This window comes from Rhinolophus hipposideros, assembly GCF_964194185.1.
Source record: "Rhinolophus hipposideros genome assembly, chromosome: 12".
NCBI lineage: Eukaryota > Metazoa > Chordata > Mammalia > Chiroptera > Rhinolophidae > Rhinolophus > Rhinolophus hipposideros.
Genome location: NC_138058.1, coordinates 35693063 through 35712833, shown reverse-complemented (window position 1 = coordinate 35712833; position 19771 = coordinate 35693063). Strand labels below are relative to the sequence as shown.

The 19771-nt window shown below is 36.2% G+C and overlaps 1 pseudogene across 1 annotated transcript; it reads right to left on the bottom strand.

Moving 5' to 3' along the window:
• Positions 1-13265: 13265 nt before the first annotated feature.
• LOC308506190 (uridine 5'-monophosphate synthase-like) lies at positions 13266-14665 on the bottom strand (annotated as a pseudogene). Its single transcript has one exon. The product of its transcript is annotated as a uridine 5'-monophosphate synthase-like (transcript).
• Between the last annotated feature and the right edge of the window lie 5106 nt (positions 14666-19771).

Sequence of the window (19771 nt, the reverse complement as noted above, 5' to 3'; positions counted from 1 at the left end):
AACAAAGAAAGGGCCTCTTTACATATTATTTATCCCATTGCTGAGTCTGTCCATCTACAGGCTGTGATTGATGATGTCACCAAAACAAAGAAGTGCATTTAGCCTAATAAGCCAAGTTGAAGAGACATTGAAAGGCTGGAATTATGTACGGCAGAAGATAATTATGCAAGCTAAATGATTCTTTAATTAATAATGAGATCCATCTAAAGAGAAAGACTCACACGATGGAAAGCTTTGTGATTTACACCGTATGTGTCCGTATGTATCTGCAGTGTATATATTTCAGGATATAAATGATATATGCACAATGTGCGTATGTACTGTGGCATCTGAATCTACATGCTTATTGTCTGAGCTCATGACTCATTCATACACTGGGTGGGTGAGGGAATTAGTACAATGTAAGGATTGTCTCTTAAGAGATAGAAAGCATTGCCTGGTTCCTGAAGACATTTGGTTTAATTATTAGGAAAAAAAATTGAATGTCATTGATTTCTAATCTGTGTTCCCTTATTTTCAAAATATGAATAGTTGCTTTATACTGGCCAGATATATATTTTTTAAACATTAAATCAAAACCTGGAAGTGTATAAATTTCTTCATGCACGTAAGGCCATACCAATATACGAGTATTAATATCAATATAAATGCATAAACTGACAAAATACTACTTATTCCACTTTTCATGTTTCCCAGTCTCTGAATGAACAAGTGCTTTTAACTAACTTATTACACTTGTTTCCAGATTTTAGGTCTTTCAGATCATTGTTGGTTTTCAAACTTTGTTTCATGGAACTCATGTGTTTAATACAACTCTTCATCCTCCTTTTTTCCCTCCTCTGAGAAGCTACCAAGGGTGGAAGGTGAAGAAGGAAAAAAGGAGACAGAGCTCTAACCCAAAGAGTTGTAGCCTTATTGGGAGGCAGATTCTTTTTATGTATTTGTTTAAACAAAGTGTTCATTGTTATAAATGGTTTTAAAACCACCATTAAGAAAATGTGAAATAAAATTAAAGTTAGTTTCTTATACCACATACAAAAAAAATTCACATAAAACTCATGCTATGGAAGTACAAGAAGAAATTTTGGGATAATTTAAAAAAACAGTTTTGAGTTATTGAAATAAAGCCTATATAAGAAAAAAATTGGCAGATTCAAAAATATATTGAATTTCTATATAGAGCAAAATAATATTTTAAAAAGTTAAAAAAGAAAATACCACACTAAGAAGAAATACTTTTTACATTCTTAACAGGACAGATTACTGATCATTGTAATGAGGACCTCTTAATTGAATAATAAACATATATTCAAGAGCAAGTGACTAGATTGAAAAGAACAAAAGATAATAGCATGAGCATCATCAAGAATGTGCATGGTAAATAAACATAAGATATTAAACTAACTAGTAACCAGGTAACATACACTTTTTAAAAATACATAGTGTTTTATCCTGTCAGGTTCAAAAAAATATAAAGCAAATCAGCTAATGTCAAGTGTCCATCAGCTTGTGGGAAAACAAATAATATTTAGGGCCTTTGTGGATATATGCATATGAGTGCTAACCGTCTTTTGGAAGACAATATGGCAATATCTTTTTATTGTTGAAATAATGCATGCATTTATTTAGCAATTCCACGTCTAGTAATATATCCCAGAAATATATCTATATGTCATTCATTTATTTATTTGTATATTTATGCATCATTTTTGTCTTAATTTTAAAACATTTCTGCAAATTCTTCAACACTTTTTCCTTCAAAAAGTGAAATCTAATGACTCTTCCCTTGAATAATGGCCAGACTTTGTAACTGTCTTCTAAACAAAAATATCAGGTAGTAAGGAGAGTGATATCAGGGAGATTGCAGAATAGGAATTCTCAGCACTTGTCCCCCAACAAAAATGCTAATTTAACAACAATACATATGGACTCAAATACTTTTATGAGGTTTCTAGAATCTAGTTAAAAAGTTGCTACACCCTGAAAGAGTACAAAACTTACAACAGCTGCATTAAAATTGATACGAAGAGCAGTTTCACTTTATCAGCATCATCTCCCTCCCCCAAGCCATGACAGGCCTACAGCTAACATACTCAATGGCAAAAAGCTGAAAGCTTTTACTCTAATATCAAGAACAGGACAAGTATGCCTGTTTTCACCACTTTTATTCAACATAGTACTAAATTTCTAGCAGAGTAATTAGGCAGGAAAAAGACACAAAAAATAGAAAAGAAAGAAGTAAAATTATATCTGTTTGCAGATGACATGATATTATATATAGAAAACCCTAAAGACTCCACTAAAAACCTGTTAGATCTAATATATAAATGCAGTAAAGCTGCAGAATACAAAATCAATTTACGAAAGTGAGTTGCATTTCTATCACTAACAATAAACTATCTAGAAGAGAAATTAAGAAAACAATCTTTTTTTATAGCAGTATCAAAAACTATAAAATACTATAGAATCAACTTAACTAAGATGGTGAAAGATCTGTATATTGAAAACTACAAAAACATTGATGAAAAATGAAAGAAGACACAAATAAGTGGAAAGACATCCTATATTCATGAACTGGAAGACTAAATATTGTTAAAATATCTATACTACATAAAGCAATCTACAGATTCAATGCTATCCCCGTCAAAATCTCAATGGTATTTTTTATAGATACAAAAAAAAAAAACAATCATATAATTCATATGGAACTAAAAAATCCAAAGTAGCCAAAGTGAGCTTGAATAAGAACAAAGCTGGAGGCATCATTCCATCTGATTTCAAAATATATAGCAAAGCTGCAATAATTAAAACGATATGGTATTGACATAAAGACAGACATACAGACCAGTAGAACAGAATAAAGATCCCAGAAATAAACTCACACATATGTGTTCAACTGATTTTTGACAAGGGTGACAAAAATACACAATGGGGAAAGAATAGAATCTTCAACAAATAATGTTGGCCAAACTGGATATCCACATGCAAAAGAATGACCCTGATTTTACACCAAATTAAAAAAAAAATCAATTCAAAATGGATTTGAGTTTTATACCTAAGATCTGAATCTATAAAACTCTAGAAGAAAAAACAAATAGAAAGCTCCTTGACACTGGTCTTGGCAATGGTTTCTTGGATATAACACCAAAAGGACAGGCTTGATTGCCTGTGCAAAAATAGACAGGTGGAACTACATCAAACTAAAAAGCTTCTTCACAGCGAAGGAAACAATCAAGAGTGAGAAGACAACCTAGAGAATGGAAGAGAATAATCACAAACCACATATCCAAAAAGGAGTTCACATCCAAAATATGTAAGAAATTTCTACAACTCAATAGCAATAAATAAATAAATAAATAAATAAATAAATAAATAAATAAATAAATAAATAAATAAATAATAACCTAATTAGACATGAGCAAAAGACTTCAATAGATATCTCTCTAAAGAAGACTAATCATCAGAGAACTGCAAATTAAAACCACAATGAGCTATCACCTCACACCTGTTAGAATGGCTACTATAAAAAAATAAGTAGGTAACAAGTGTAGAGAAGAGGATGTAGAGAAAAGGGAAACTTTACACACCATTGGTGGGGAATGTAGAAAGGTGCAGCAGCTAAGACTAACAGTATGGAGGTTCTTCAGCAAATTACAAATAGAGCCATTATATGATTCAGCAATTCCATGTCTGGGTATACATCCAAAAGAATTGTAATCAAGATCTTGCAGAGATATTTGCATTCCCATGTTTATTGTAGCATTATCCACAATAGCCAAGCTAAGAAAACAACCCAAATATCCATTAACAGATGAACAGATAAAGTAAAAGTTGTAGATACATACAATGGAATATTATTCAGTCTTAAAAAAGAAGGATCTCCTGCCATTTGCAACCACATGGATGAATCTGGAAGATATTAGCCTAAGTGAATTAAACACGTATCAGAAAGGCAAACACTGTACAATTCCACTTGTATCAGGTATCTAAATAGTGAAATAGTGAAACTCATGGAAGAGAATAGAATGATGGTAGCCATTGGCTGTGGTGAGGGGGAAATGGGAAGGTATTCAATGGATATAAATTTTCAGTTACGCAAGACGAATAAGCTCTAGACATCCGCTTATGACATAGTGCATGTAGCTAACAATGCAGTATCATGCACTTAAATTTTCAGGATAGTGGATCTCATGTGAAACCTTCTTTCCATAAAAAGTGGAAGGGGTGGGCACAAGGAAACTTTGGAAGGTGAAATATATTTTTATTACTTTGATTGTGGTGATAGTATCATGTGTGTATACATATGTCCATACTCATCAAATTGTATACATTAAACATGTGCATAGTTTTGTAAAACAATTATACATCAAAAAGTAAAAACAAAAAAATGTGGTGGTAGTGATGCTATGTGACTTCCCAGGCTAGGTCAGAGAAAGGATAGCTTCTGTCTGGCTCTTGCTCTCGTGGGTTGCTTGGGGAAGCCAGTTTCTCTGTTATAAGGAGACTCAAGTAGCCTACGAAAAGGCCCATGTTAGGGAGAACTGAGGTCTCCCAATAACAACCAGCATCAACCTGCCAACCATGTGAATGAGCACACGAGATCCTCCAGTCCAGACCTCAGACAACCGCAAGTATCTTGCCTACACTCTAAAGAGGGACACCAAGCCAGAACCAGCCAAATAAGATGCCTCTAGATTTCTCACCAACAGAAACCTTGACGTAATAAAGGTTTATTGTTTGAAGCCATTCCCTTTTAGTGTAATTTGTTTTGCAGAAGTAGACAATGAATACACAATATTCTATGGTAGCATCATTTGTAAAAGTGAAAAATCAGAAACAATTTAAATTTCCATCATAAGGGTATGGTTGAATAAATTGTGATTCAACACATTATGAAACATGGCACAACTATTATATTAATAAGGTAATTCTGTATATTCTAAAGTGAAAACTCTTTAGGAAATATTAAATAATAAAATCATCAAACAATATGCATTGTATTAATTTTTTATAATAAAACATATTTGGATATACATATAATTTACAGACACATCTATACATAGATGTCAGTATTTGTATATGCATTCAGAACTCTGGAATAGAGGATTGGACTGAAGGAGGCAGTAAGGAGATTTCACGTTATACAGTTCTGTATATTTGGAATTTTTTTAATAGTGAACATGGTTTATGAATCCATGTTTACTTTTATAATTTTATTATAAAAATTAAACTAATGAAAAATAAATGAAGCAGTATACTCTTCTTTTAAGAGCTTTCATTGTTGATATTAGCTAATTACCAAGAAGTGCAAGAAAAGAAAATAGGATAAAGTCAAGATGCATAATTTACTTTAAAAGCTTTGTGGCTATGAAAAAGCAAGTGAAATGACTGTCAGTTTTGATTCCAAGCCAGGTAGGTTTATGTTACTCTATGATCATAGCTTACCTGTCTGTCAAATGGGACAGTAAATGTCCAGAGGTCACCTGGGGAGGGAATGAAGATGACTTGGGCCATACACGCCACTACTGCTGGACAAAGTCCAGAACCCACACCAAATGCCAGACAGACTGTGGGTCGATAGTGACATCTTCATGTACAAAGGACAGTACATTAAAGAAGAGGATGAAATAGATGTCTACCTGTGGGAGCTATTGATTGGGTTTAATGGGAGGGCTTTTATCCTGCTATGCTACATGTAATATACTGAGGATTTCAGAAAAAGAAAAATAATAATGCATGGGCAGTCCCAAGAACTAAAGGTCAAAAGGGAGTGGATAATAGAATTTGAATAAAAAGGAAAAATTGATTAGCTGATAGTGATTATTAGGCAAGGTTACAGAAGGCAATATTACAACTAGCAGAGCGTCTCTAAAGTACACTCATTCCTTAATTCAAAGCCATCTGAATCAACCTCAAGTTAAACTATGAAAACTCAAGTGACCAAGGCAAATTTTAATTGTAATTACAAATATTACTTAGCAAAACACGGCTAAAAAGACTTCTTGTGAGGCTTTAGGTAAAACCTTACGTCTTTCTTCCTAAGGTTCCTTACAAGGAGTTCCAAAAAACTACTTTAATTCCAGTTTATAGATTTTCCTTATTTTAATGTTCTCGTCTCTGGTGTAGGCATATTATAAATGGAATTAACTACATTACTAATGCTTTTAATCTGATTTTACTGGCGCCTAGGGCTGATGACTAGGAATTAGCATGTGTGTCGTTAAAAGAAAAATACAGTGATATAGAAACTAAATTACATGTCCAAATAAACACATTTATCCATGTACTTTATTTATTATCCCAGCTAGTCAAAGCACAAGGCTGTGAGTGCATGTTTTCAAAAGTAAAGAAACTACAAAGCAGTATGGCTGGCTGCTGAAATAAAAAAAAAAATAATACTAATAAAATAAAATAAAAAACTCACTCCTGATGAAAGAACTAGCAAGAATAGCCCCAAATTTGAAGTATTCCTTTGTTTATAACTCCCAAATGTTAGGCCTAGAACTACATATTTGAGGGGTACTGCATGTGTTTTTGTAAGACTAGTCATACGTAAGAAATAATTGACATTTTTTAATTTACTCAAATCAACTACCTTGGATTGATGCACAATAGACCTAATTTGGTTATTCAGACAAATGAAGTATCAGTACTTTCTGGGTACTGTTGATTGAAAGTCCTCTGTATGAGGCCACAACTTTGGGCCTGGTGACAGGTGAAGGAAAGAAATGCTAGAGTGCATGAGCCGAGAATTTTAAAAGGAATAAAGTGACTGTATGGCATAATCCAAAATGACAGAACTGGTTCCTAAAATCACAGTGGATTCTTGCCTCAATTTACATTTACTTATATTTATCTTGAAATACATCCAAATTCTGTGCTGTGTCACTCATAAATCATCTAATCATGAATGGCCACCTCCTCTTCCCATCATCTATCAAATCTGCTCATCGACTCAGACACACCAGTGACCTTGCCACATGCTAAAACCTGCCCTGACCTATTTTATGATGGGTCCTGGTTGTCTTCTGCCCTCTGATTAAAAGTACTTTTTTTTCAGCTATTTAGTAGGTAGCAACTGTTTATTTATTTAGCCATTGCATTTCTTGTGATTTTGGATTAGCATTTACATTTTTTTTTTGTGCTATTATTTGACTTTTTACAACATTCATTACCCCCAAGTACATGGCAAGTTTTTGGAGTGCAAGATTGTGCTTTATCTTGTTTTCTTGCTTTTTCCTCCATCCCCACTTCCTCGCCACTCCGGGCCTTATACTAGGAAATCCTCGTTACACATTTGTTGTTTTACATTTTGAAAATCATGACACTCTGGGCCCTCAGGAACTTCACAATTTAATTGGCACAGGACAATATTCACACCCCCAAAAAAGCTTTTACTACCATTACAAAGATAAAAGGAAAGGAAAAGGAAATATGGTTAATTAAGAACAATAATAGTTTCACGGTACAATTTAAATTTCCCAGTGTGTTTACAAGGTGGGTATTATCATTTCTACTTTGCAGATGAAGAAACCAGGCTGAGAGAGGTTAAGCAATCTGCCCAAAGTCAAACTGATTTTAACTGGTAAGGCTGATTCTAACTCAGGTCAGTTGGGTTCTAGCCTCTGGGCCAGTTCAACAACAAATGACATTAAGGAGTCTGCATTAATAGTCTAAAAAGCAGGACAACCATTCAGAGATTGTGAAGTGGTGAAAACACAGAAATGGATCATGAATCAGGAAAAGCTTGCAGAATGAGGGAACATTGAAAGGAGAAAAAGAAAGGAAATACAAGCTCCAAAATATACAGGGCCGAGTAAGTGGAGGAGCTAGGTAATAAAGAAAAGAAAAAGCATTTGTCATTAAGGCTGTGGAAATATTTACAGTTGGTTTCCAATCTCTTCATATTTTCTATCTAGCCAAACAGCAATAAAGGTATGTGGAAAAAACATATATATTAAATTACTAGGTGTCAGATTTCTGATTTGATAACACTTGGTGTAAAAATAACAGTTATTATTACTCTTCATTTATCTAGCTCTGAGAGTGTACACAGCACAGTATAATAAGTAGAATTTATCAGAGGAGGGTCAAGATTGGTGCCCCAAGGGCTTTGCTGAGTAGAAGCTCAAGTGGAAACTGTGTGACATCTGAGATCAGGGCACTGCAATCACGATGGATGTGGAATCATCTTTTCTCTCAGGCTGCAGTTGAAGATGTGGGTCCTATTATGGGTGGCATTTTTCTTTTGTGGGAGGATATGGAAGGGAATTTTAACATTCATCTTTTAGAAAAATGTTAATTGGAGTCTTTTCCTAATATTATGTGCCCCCGATTTCTACCTACATTAGAAAAAAAACAAACAAACACAAAAAACAAAAACAAAAAAAAGAGGCAATTTTTCTTCAAGAAAACTGCTTTCTTTTCAGTTGTGGGCAAGGTTCTATCTTGATCCAGTGAAACCCACAGTCTGGGAGCAAGAGCTGATGGGTATCCCAGGGCCCCAGGAAGACAAGTTTAGGCTCCTAACAATTAATGCTCCTTAATACAATTAAGTGTATTAGTTACAGAGTATCCGTCTGTACTAGTAAATATAGGCACAAAAATGTCCTGTTATGCATTGTCGCTCAGAAATCCAGGAGACAACCAAGAGATAGCAATTAAGCAAAACAAAGTTCCTTCATATGTATCTGAGCACAGGCCCTCAATCACAGATTACTAATCACAGATTTACTCTGGACAGAAGTCTAATACACCTGGTTTTATAGTTTTCCAGCTCCAGTAATTTTGCAGCAGCACATGAGAAGTACATGGGAAGGCAAAGCTGGACAACAGGGAGGAGATAAAAAAGCTGAAAACTGTAACCAGGCCTGGGTAGAATGAGGAGACTAGGTTACAAATCTACTCAATGGTCCCTGAGGACATCAACATTTGTACAGGTTTGGAACCCAGAGTTCAGCTTGTGCTTCTTTGAGCTGCTACACATTATGTATTATCCTTTAGACAGAGCTTCTAAAAGCAATAAGGCCAGAGGGAAAAGCATTCCAGGAAAGTACAAAGGCCCTGAGGCAGCGTTCAGTTTGGTGTGTTTGAGGAACAGATTGAAGCAAAACAAGACAGGCAAAGACGGTTGCATTCTAGAGGAAGAGCACCTATTATTGAATTGGTTGTGGTATATGATGGAGAGAGGACATCAAGGAGAGATTTTAGGAACCCCGCATTCCTCATCACCCTGACCCTGGTTTTCTAGGTAAATGGTAGAACCAATTACTCTGACGGGGAAAACTGGAAAAGAAGCAAAAGTGTGAAGGAGTTGGGGAGATTCTATTAGTGATCTAGAGAGACTGGACAAAAGATCAGTACCTGGGTTTCATCAGAGTATAGAGGGTACATAAAGCTATGGGACTGGCTAAGAGAGCCGAGGCAATGGGTCTACAGGGGACAATCGGTCCAAAACTGGCTTTGACACACGCTATGACTTACAAATAGGCAAGGAAGGGGGAGTACACCAAGGAGTAAGAAGTTCAACAGGCCAAGAGAAGCCACACAGAGTAGAGTTCCGAAAGTGAACATTTAAAAATAAATAAACAAACAAACAAACAAACAAACAAACAAATAGATCCACAAAGGGTGAGTGATGAGCTGAGTAGTTGCCTGAGAGGTTAGGTAAATCAGATGAGCACTGAGAACCCACCAGCAAATATGGGAATCTTTTGGTCGTTGGCTACCTAGAGGTGAGTACTGAAAGGGGAATTTATAGATTTGCAGATAATTGACATTCTTGACAATGAGAAATAAACGTTGTACAAAGTTTAAAGTTAAAGCAAACTTCAAATATCATAAATATGCTCCAGAGGGATCACTTCCACCATGCCCCTCCCACTGGCCCGCTGCCTGATGACCCGTTTCTGATAGGAGTGTGTCACGTGCTTGAAGGCAGTGAGGCACAGAACCCAGGGTGGAATCATTCCTTTTTGTTAAAGTAAGTCACACCCAGGACAGAAATCAGCTCGTGATGTACAGGAGGGCTAATCCAAACAATTTTTTAAAAGGGAAAAATTAAGAACCTCACAGGGGGCAACAGACTCAATCGAGTGAAAAGGGGCAGCTTAGGGGCCCTCAGCAGTTGAGCAAGGACCTGCCTTAGTGAAAACCAATTCTAATAAATGAGTGTTTTGCTGTGGTTTTTGTTGTTTTCAGTTTGTGTGTTTTACTTTTTTTCTTCATGAAGTGAAATCAAATAACAGAGAAGCTACATTTTCTCACTGTTTAGAATTTTATAGGAATAAAGAGGAAAGGGACGCGCTGCTTGTGGACTGACCAATGGTGTGGGAGAGCTCCTACAAAGGGAATAATATTTCCCCTGCAATTGTAAAAATTTGATCTAATTTCTCATTGGGAGAAAATCTAACCATCAGTGCTATATATATATATATATATTTTTTTTTTTCTTTTCCTTATAGCCACCTATATTTTATTGTACGTGGTTGTGGAATTGATGTATGGTAATATTCCTTTTTCTTTTTTAAGTCCTCCATAAAGGAAAAAAAAAATTCCATTGTGATAGTGCAGCAGACAAGATTTAAAGGTTGTGCTGGACTTACAATTGAAATGCAAATCACTCTTTGCAAACAGCCTCCTGCTGAGGCCCAAATTTTTACAGATCAGGTTCTTCTGTCCTGATGAGGAATCATTGAACGCCTTTCCCAGGATTCACAAATTAGTTGGCATCTAAGGTATCATTTTCTACGTTATAATTGTAACTTACCACAGGAAACTTTGTCACAAAAGACAGTACCCTGTGCTTCCATTATTTTTCCAGCTGCACTGCCACTAAGGATTCTTTCACATACAATAAAAATACACACATCACGACCTCCCTCTCTGAAATACACACTCCTTGAATATAAACATTTTGAGAATATCGGTGTGCTTTTCTTCCCCTTCTTTTTTAGATGTGCAGGTGGTAAAATACTGGCTGCCACGAACTGCAGACAATAAATAAAAATTACCAGCTTCTTATGGCTGCCTGATAGAAATATGCCAGCTTGGAAAAGCCTGATTCTCCAGGCACAATGATTCTCTGGGCAAAGAAGTCTTTGGACATTCAAGTCCACTCATAGGGTCCTCCTTCATGGGTAGGTAAGCCCATTCTGAATGCATCCTAGCTGCGTTCAGAAACTGGAGGCCCTTCGAACCCTAAAAGGTTACCGCTCCCTCCACAAGTTAAAAAGGCTAATGTTGGGAGAGAGGCAGCATTGCACACAGGAGAGGGAAAACAGAGGTTGAGAGTTTAAAAACTGACAGATGGTAATAATTCCGAAAGTATGGTTGTGTTGTGCGAACGTCACGAGCTAGTACCCTTAAACTTAGTCTTGTCACAGACCTTACAAACTTGAGTTATCTGATGCAAACCACAGCATGTGTGTGGACAGCCATATCCTCATCTATAATTGTTCTAGATCAGAGTTTCTTGAAGAGAAGTCTGAGAACCATCTCTCCCAGAAACATACATGGAGCTATTCTAAAAGGTGCTTCTAGGGATTCCTCCCCAGGGATGCTGACTTATTACATCCAGGATAGCTTCCAAGAATCTGCAGTTGTAACAAGTTTCCCAAAAGATTTTCTTGCACACTGAATTTGAGAACCACTGCAGTTGAGGAACTCTGAAATTTCTTCTAGACTTAAGGCTTGAGAAATCCATAGGTTAGTCAGGCACACCCACCATGAAGGCTGGGTCCCTTAACCATATCTATATATGAAATTATATCTATGTCTTTTTTTCTTTAAAAACATTTTTTAAATAATCTTTTTTTTTAATTTTCCAATTGCAATTGAAATACAATATTATATTCATTTCAGTTGTACAACATAGTGGTAATATACATATATATTTATATAACATATGAAGTGATCACCCTGGTAAGTTTAGTACCCACGTGGCACTACACATTGTTATTACAATATTATTGACTATATTCCCTATGCTGTATTTTATATCCCCATGACTATTTTTGTAACTGCCAATATGTCTTGTCTCAAGAGACATAGAAGGCAAAAGCCTCCTTCGATGAGGTCACTGTCTACATCTAGATGGAAGCTGCTAGAGGTCCCTTCACCCAAGTATACATTCAAAGACCCCACTGGTAGGGCAAGCTATTAATGTGATGAAATCCCAAAGCTCATCTTCCACATCCCCAGCCATTGAAAAGAGATGATTCTTAAAGCTGCAGTCTTCTTCCTGCCAGAGGGAAGTAGAAAAGCAGACACAGAGGCTTGGTCCTCTCTCCGGCCCCTGTGGTTTGGAGGGGAGGGAAAACTGAGGAAAGAAGACATGACAGCCTTTCTAATTGACTGTTTCCTTGATGAAGCAGGAGGCAGAAAAATATGTTGGGAGTAAGGAGAGGAGTTGAGAAGAACTGAAGACAATTATGAAGGTTTGGCATAATTATTAAAGAGAATGAATGTGAAATCTAAGCAAATCAAGGGGAAAGTGTGGTGAGTTGCTTGAGTCCCGAGTGGGGTGAAAGCCTCTGGAATTTTAATATTGCTAATAAGCTTCATTTTTCATAGCAATATTTAATTCTTTGAAAACCAGGAAGACTGTATATACTTTCATTTCTTTACTGGTTATGTTTTATCCATGGTAAATTGCCTGTTTATATACTTTGTTCATATAGTTTCTTACTTTATTCTTTTGGTTGTTACTGTTGAAATGAAAACCAGGTATTGGCTTCAGGGGCTCAGCTAGTCATCTTCCCCCTGCCCCATTCTGAGAACCAGCAACCATTTGCATACCTGCAGCATCCCTTTTAAGAGGAGGAAGAACACAGCTAATAATTTAATATTATTTGGTCATCACATTAGACACAGAATAAAGGACACAAGAAATGTGCTGGTTTTAGCCTCTTGATGTCCTAAAATTTTTGTGTCATGGCAATTAAAAGAATCAAAAAGTCTAGTCTAGAGATGGGGTGATCCTTAAATGTGGAAGACCTTAACGCAGGCAGGACTGTTATTGCCTAACCAACATCAGTCTCATTAAAAGAATGCTTCAAAATGAACTTATAGCAATAATGCAGTAATTACAGGCTGTCCAATATTTCCAAAACACTGTGATAATTCTAGAAGTCATTCTAACACAGGACCCATGGTAGAATCCAAGCAGTATTAAAAGCTGCTTATTACCTGCAGTCAGTGCTTTTCCAGATGCCATGGATCTTCAAGGCCTTCACAAAATGTATCTGAGACACTCAAACACCAAGTCAACTCAAATAAGCTTCCCAGGCAGCTTTTCTGTATATCTCAGCTTCTTGCAGATGATTAGCAGATGTTATTATGCCCTGGCTTACAATGATGATATCAGAACCTTGTTTGCCAATAACTTCTTGTGGGCTATTGTACTGTTGGCCAAGATTATCAGTTCCTGCTTCTAACTGAACTCCTAGAGTCAAGTGAAGAAATTCTTGTTTCATGCTTACTCGGGAGACAGAAAAAAGCCAATCACAAATTCAGAATGCTCCTCAGCCATTCTAATCACTGCTTCAGTTTCCCGTGGCCAAGGAGCCTGCAGAGCTCATTTCTGCAATAAGCAGGCAGCCCCAGTGCAGAGGCAGGCCTACTGCTTGCAGCCCTTTCACTGCTCCTGAGGCAGGCAGCACACGAGCACTGACTATATCTGCCCAAGAAGCTATTTTAAAAGACACCACCTTCACACTGCTTCGTTACTATGTTTCCTATATCCACAAATTTCTGGTCTTCAAATATTAAGAACTCATGGTGTTTTGCCAGAATTGTTAACTCCTCCATCACATCCAGAGTAAAATCATTCAAAATAGCGACATGAGTCTTGAGCATGCAGATGGTGCTCCCTAAAGTGTCTGCTAGCTGCAACAGCTCTCTGGATTCTGAAATATCAGCAGAAACATACAGAGCGGTCTCCTTCTTTTGCATAAACCTGCGAAGATTCGATGCCACTGGATGGATCCTGGGCAGCTCTGCACGTTCACCAAAGCTGAGTTATTTGGGTGCTTTCTTTACAGAGGGAGAGAACCATTATGAGCAGTTGCCACAAACACATTCTCCTGAATAAATCTCTTCATTTTCTCAACCATCTCAGCATCAATTTTTTTTCTGTTGCTCGAGAATTTGGACAATGTACGCACTGAGTGAAGACGAATCCCATGTGCCTCTTTGCTCTCTGTCCACAGCGCTATGGCCTCAGTGACCATCAAGCCCTCCTTCTGAAGAAACTCAACAGTTTGCAAAGCACTCGATCCACTAGTAATGACATGTTCAACGATCAAATAGGTTTCTCCTGGATTAGCAGCCTGTTCTACAAGAGGCTTAGTACCACAATCCTTTGTTTCTTTTCTTCTAATAAGCATTAGAATTTAGTTGGTTGAACAGATAATGGTAGCCAATGGTAAAGCTCTATAAGGTACTCCATAAACACTGTCAAAATTGATCCCAGTATTTTTGGGCAGTTTGGAATAAAATTTTTGCAACCTGACTCAGAAGATGTGGTCAAGACACAATGCCCTGCAGATTGACGGAGACTGGGGAAGAGAGCCTGCTCTTCAGCACGAAGTTCCCAAACTTGAAAGCCTTGCAGGTCATACAGTTCCGTTTCCAACGAGCCCAAAGCTGTATTGGCAGCAGCCATCGCGGAGTGCTCCACGTTTGCTCCAAACGCCTGTTACTTTCTTCTTTAATGTCTTCGATCATTTATGTATTTATGATAACAGTCCTTTAGTGTATGTGCTGCAAATAATTTCCTTCATTTTATTCTGTTTGTTTTTTCAATGTCTATAAGTTTTTATTTGTATGTATCCAAATCTACTGATTCCTCTCTTTATATATTTTTTCATATCTACTAAACTTAGAAAATCTATGTTGCTGTTCACAATACCCAATATTTCAAAAGTTTTCCTTTTTCACCCTGTAACTTTTGTTTCAACTGATGTTTTTCTTTTGTGGTGTTATTCCCTTCAGATGATTAACAAATTTTATAGTCAACTTTCAATTATTCACTACTTAAGGAGGCTGACATAACATGCATGGTTATAATACTAATAATAATTCTACCAGTGAATACAGCAAATTACCCTCTTTTGTTTGCCTGTAAAGTTTCCCTTTGAATAAACTCTTCATCCAAATCATCAGCTTATAGTGCTAACTTTTATCTTTGCAAAAAGATAAACCTGATTTATTTAGTTGACTCTACTTTACTGAGCCTTACAACTTACCTACAATGTAAGGCATCTGCTTTAGGTGATTCTCAAAGGCTTTCTTCACCTGGAGATTGTGTTAGTCTCATGAGCACAGTGAACACACGTCATGCTCACTAGAGATAGAATCCAAACGGTCTTCTTTAGAGTGGGTGCTCAACACCAGAGCCCTCAGGCCACATCTGGCCAGCGAGCAGTTTTTAATAAGAACCTTGAACTAAGAATGGTTTTCACATTCGTAAAGACTTGTTAAATGACAACAACCATAAGGATATTTGACAGACATCCAGAGATTAAATGGGGCCCTCAAAGCCTAAAATAGTGGCCCTTTATAGAATCAGCTTACTGATTCCTGCTTCAGTGTCAGCAGCCATAAATTGTATTATCACGGGCATGGCTCCAAAACTACCATAGGCAGAGAACAGAACATGTGCTATGTTTCCTTTTCTTTTTGGCACAAATTTAGAACCCATTTCCCAGTTTCCCTTGCAGTCAGGGCTGGCCACTGAGTCTTGGGATGTGGGCAGATATGATGCACACCACTTCTCAGCCTCTGCTAAATCTATCCCATGCCTCCAATCCATCACATTCTCTCTTTCCACTTGAATGTAGAGAATCCAACAGAAGACACCAGAGCTTTAGGAGATGATGGAGCCATTAAGTGGAGGGAACCCAAATCCTTCACTGACCTGGTGGTAGTCTACACATCAACAAAGAATATCCCACTGAAATGCATTTGAATAAAATACAAACTTGGTTGGTTAAGACAGTAAAGGTGGGCATTCATTACAGTGGCTAGTATCTATCCCAACTAGTGCAGCACTTCTCCCACCACAGCTCAGCTAGTATGTTGCTTCCATCTGCTTGGGCTGGGAAACCAGAGAACCAATACTGTTAAAAACAAAATTGTGACACTGCGGATTGATCAGTGTCTTAGTGAAAGGATACTTCTATGACATCAGTTTGGAATAGAGATTTTAGTAGAGCAGAGACGTTGGTCCATTTGTTAGTTAGGTTGGGCCTATTTTGTTCTAAGGGAAACTCCACTCAAACAAGTGGAGTGTCAGCCCGTCAACATTAACTGAGTGTGGCTCCCTTTTTCGTACTCTAGGGTTGGGGCTAATCGGAATGCAATGGCTTAAAGTGAGTATAAGTGCATTTCGACTAACCAGCCGCAAAGTTTAGTTCTGAAGATATTTGAAGAATTATACTCTCTGGATATTCATATTGCCTGGGAAACCACAGAAGTAATTCTAATAAGATTCTAAAACAGTCCCTCCATGACAGTATGATATGTGCTATTTCTAGACTATTTGTATATAACAACAACAATAACAAGAAAATTAACAGATCAATGTCACTAGTAAGACAAAACTGCCCTATGGGGCAGAGTTAAGAGCATGACCGAATTTAGTAAGCCTAGGTTTGAATTATTGCTGCAATACTTATTAACTATATGAACTAAATCTCTGTTATTGTTTCATAATTTGTAAATGGGGCAAATGATAACAACCATACCTTCTTCTTAAGACTATAGTAAAGATTAAATGAGTTATCATCTTTCACTTAAAATTATGCTGGCACATAATACATTGTAATTATTACATGGTTCAAAATAAGGGAATTAATCCAATATGCGAGGCCTAATGTCACACTTTGGAAATCTCCATGTCCTCTTCTCTCAGTCATGCATTTCTGTAAACACCTTCTTAGTATTTCACTTTTGTCTATATTATCCAGTTATTCTCTTCCAGACAAATTTTGAGGTCAAGGTTGAGTTATAGATATAGTTGTAATAAGTAGACCAGATGTGGAGGGTATTCCCCTTAGTTGTATACCAGGAGAAAGGCACAGAGGTAGGAAAGCATGTGGTGTGCTTGATTAAATTAATTTGGGTGGCTATCATCTTCATAGTGTAGCTTCTTTTTTGGTAGTCCTGTTCTAAAAGTAAGACTTAGAGACCAAAAGTATCATCTTGTCTTCTCCAGACAAGAGAAGATATTTTTTTCTCTCAAAACACTGTAAACTCTATGTATGTATAAAGCCCCTTTTTTATTTTGAGTTTGAGAAAGAGAAGCACGAAGAAAATTCATCAGAAGAAGAGAAAAGACAGTTCATTTTGAAGAAAATTTTTAAGTTCCTAATACATATATACACATACATATGTGTATACACACACGCATATATATATGTATGTATATATATATGTATGTATCTCCAAAAAGGTATATACATTTTAAGAGGAAAACTGTATTAAAATTGTAATATTCAATATACTCATATACTGACAACAAAAGATGAATACAAGTCACGCTTGACATCTGCAATTACAGGAGGTGCTCAAAGTGGTTACCATCAGTGTCCAGACACTTCTGATACTTGTGATTACAGCGAACCACTACTTGAGCAACGTTGACCAAAGTGTCCACTTGTATACATTTTTTTTGGCACCCCTGGTATATATATACATATATATACATATACAGATGTATATATATATATATATATATATATATATACATCTGTATATGTATATATATGTATATATATATATATATATATATATATATATATGTGCACATATATTTTAATTGCTTACAAGTGAATAAAATCCTACGGTTTGAATTATCCTGAGAATGTGGATCTCTGCACATTTTATTTTTAATCACTGTGCCTGGGTTTCCTTTGTTAAATTTTATAGTTTCTCAGAGTAAAGAATAAGGAGCTATATTCCCATTCTGTGCATTTGTACAACTTGTTTTCTTTTCTTTGAGGAGGAGGAGGAGATACATTTGTCATAAGGCTTACAGTCACCTTGTTTGCAATCTCTTAAACAACTCATAGTTTATCATGAAGAAAAATAAATTCACATACGTACCATATGCAATATGAACATACTAGTTTCTGCTCTTAATTCATAATTCTTAGTCCATCCATGGTTTATAGCCTAACATAGTGATATGAAAGGAATTTTATGTACTTTAGTTCTGTCCCTCTGCTGGCAGTGCAAGTAAATCCCAAAGTATTTCAGCAGGTGCTATTAATATGCAAATAACAGAGAATAAACTATTTCTAATAGACCTCCCAACTGCATGGGAGGCGTCGCTGTAGGAGCAAATTAGCTTTGTGTAATTTGCATGCTTTTCACAACCTCCCGGGATTATATTTTAGATCAGAGACAATGAAAGCATATGCAGTTAGCTTAAAATGTAACTAATTTTAGACTTTGAAACAATTTTAACCTAACTTCTTTGTGGTGTTAAACAGCTATTTGCAAAGAAACTTTTATAACAGTCTATAATTTTCATAGCATTGATTTGCCATTAATGGCTCCTTCTCTCTATAGCATGAAAACAAATGCAGGAACAGCCCAGGTATATGGGTTTCCCAATTGACTGACAAAACACGAGGGGGCAATGAATTGGGGACCCGGAAGTATGAATTGTTTGGGCAGCTGCAAATGGTAGTATGAATCAAGAGAAAACATGAAATTGACCCAAATGGAGTGATCATCCAAAGTGATTCATGGCCAGATGAAACAGCCATAAGGATAAAACAAGTTTATTTAGCTAGCCATGTTAGTCTCATAATATATAAATGTCTAAATAAATAAAACAATATCTAAATAAACTAATAAATAATATTGAATTACCTGATTTTAACTATTCCAACTTATACTTTACAAATAATGTTTTTATTTTTCATTTATTTATTTTTAAATAATTTTCTATTTTTCAATTATACTTGACATATAATATTATATTTGTTGCAGGAGTACAACATAGTGATTTTGACATTTATATAACTTACAAAGTGATCACCCCAATAAATCTATTACCCATTTAACACCATACATAGTTATTACAATATTATTGACTATATTCCTATGCTATACTTTACATACCCATGACTAATTTGTAACCACCAATTTGTACCTCTTAATCCTTTCCTCCCTTCACTCATTCCTCCAAAACTCCCGCCCATCTGGCAACCATCAATATGTTCTCTGTATCTATGAGTTTATTTCTGTTTTGTTTATTTTGGTCTTTAGATTCCACATATAAGTGAAATCATTCGGTATTTGTCTTTCTCTGTCTGACATATTTCACTAAGCATAATACACTCTGGGTCCATCCATGTTGTTGCAGATAGTACAGTTTCATTAATTTTTATGGTTGAGTAATGTTCCATTTATATATGTACCAGTTCTTCTCTATCCATTCATCTATTGATGGACACTTAACTTTTTTTCCCTATCATGGCTATTGTAAATAGCGCTGTAATGAACATATGAGTGCATACAGCTTCAAATTAGTATTTTGGTTTTTTTGGGATATATACCCAGATGTGAAATAAACGTGTCCTTCTTTGTCTCTTCTTATAGCCTTTGTTTTAAAGTCAGTTTTGTCTGGTGTAAGATTTGCTACCATAGCTTTTGTTTGTTTGTTTCCATTTTCATGAAATATCTTTTTACATCCCTATACTTTCAGTCTGTGTGTGTGTGTCTCCCAATCTGAAGTGAGTCTCTTGTAGGCAGCATA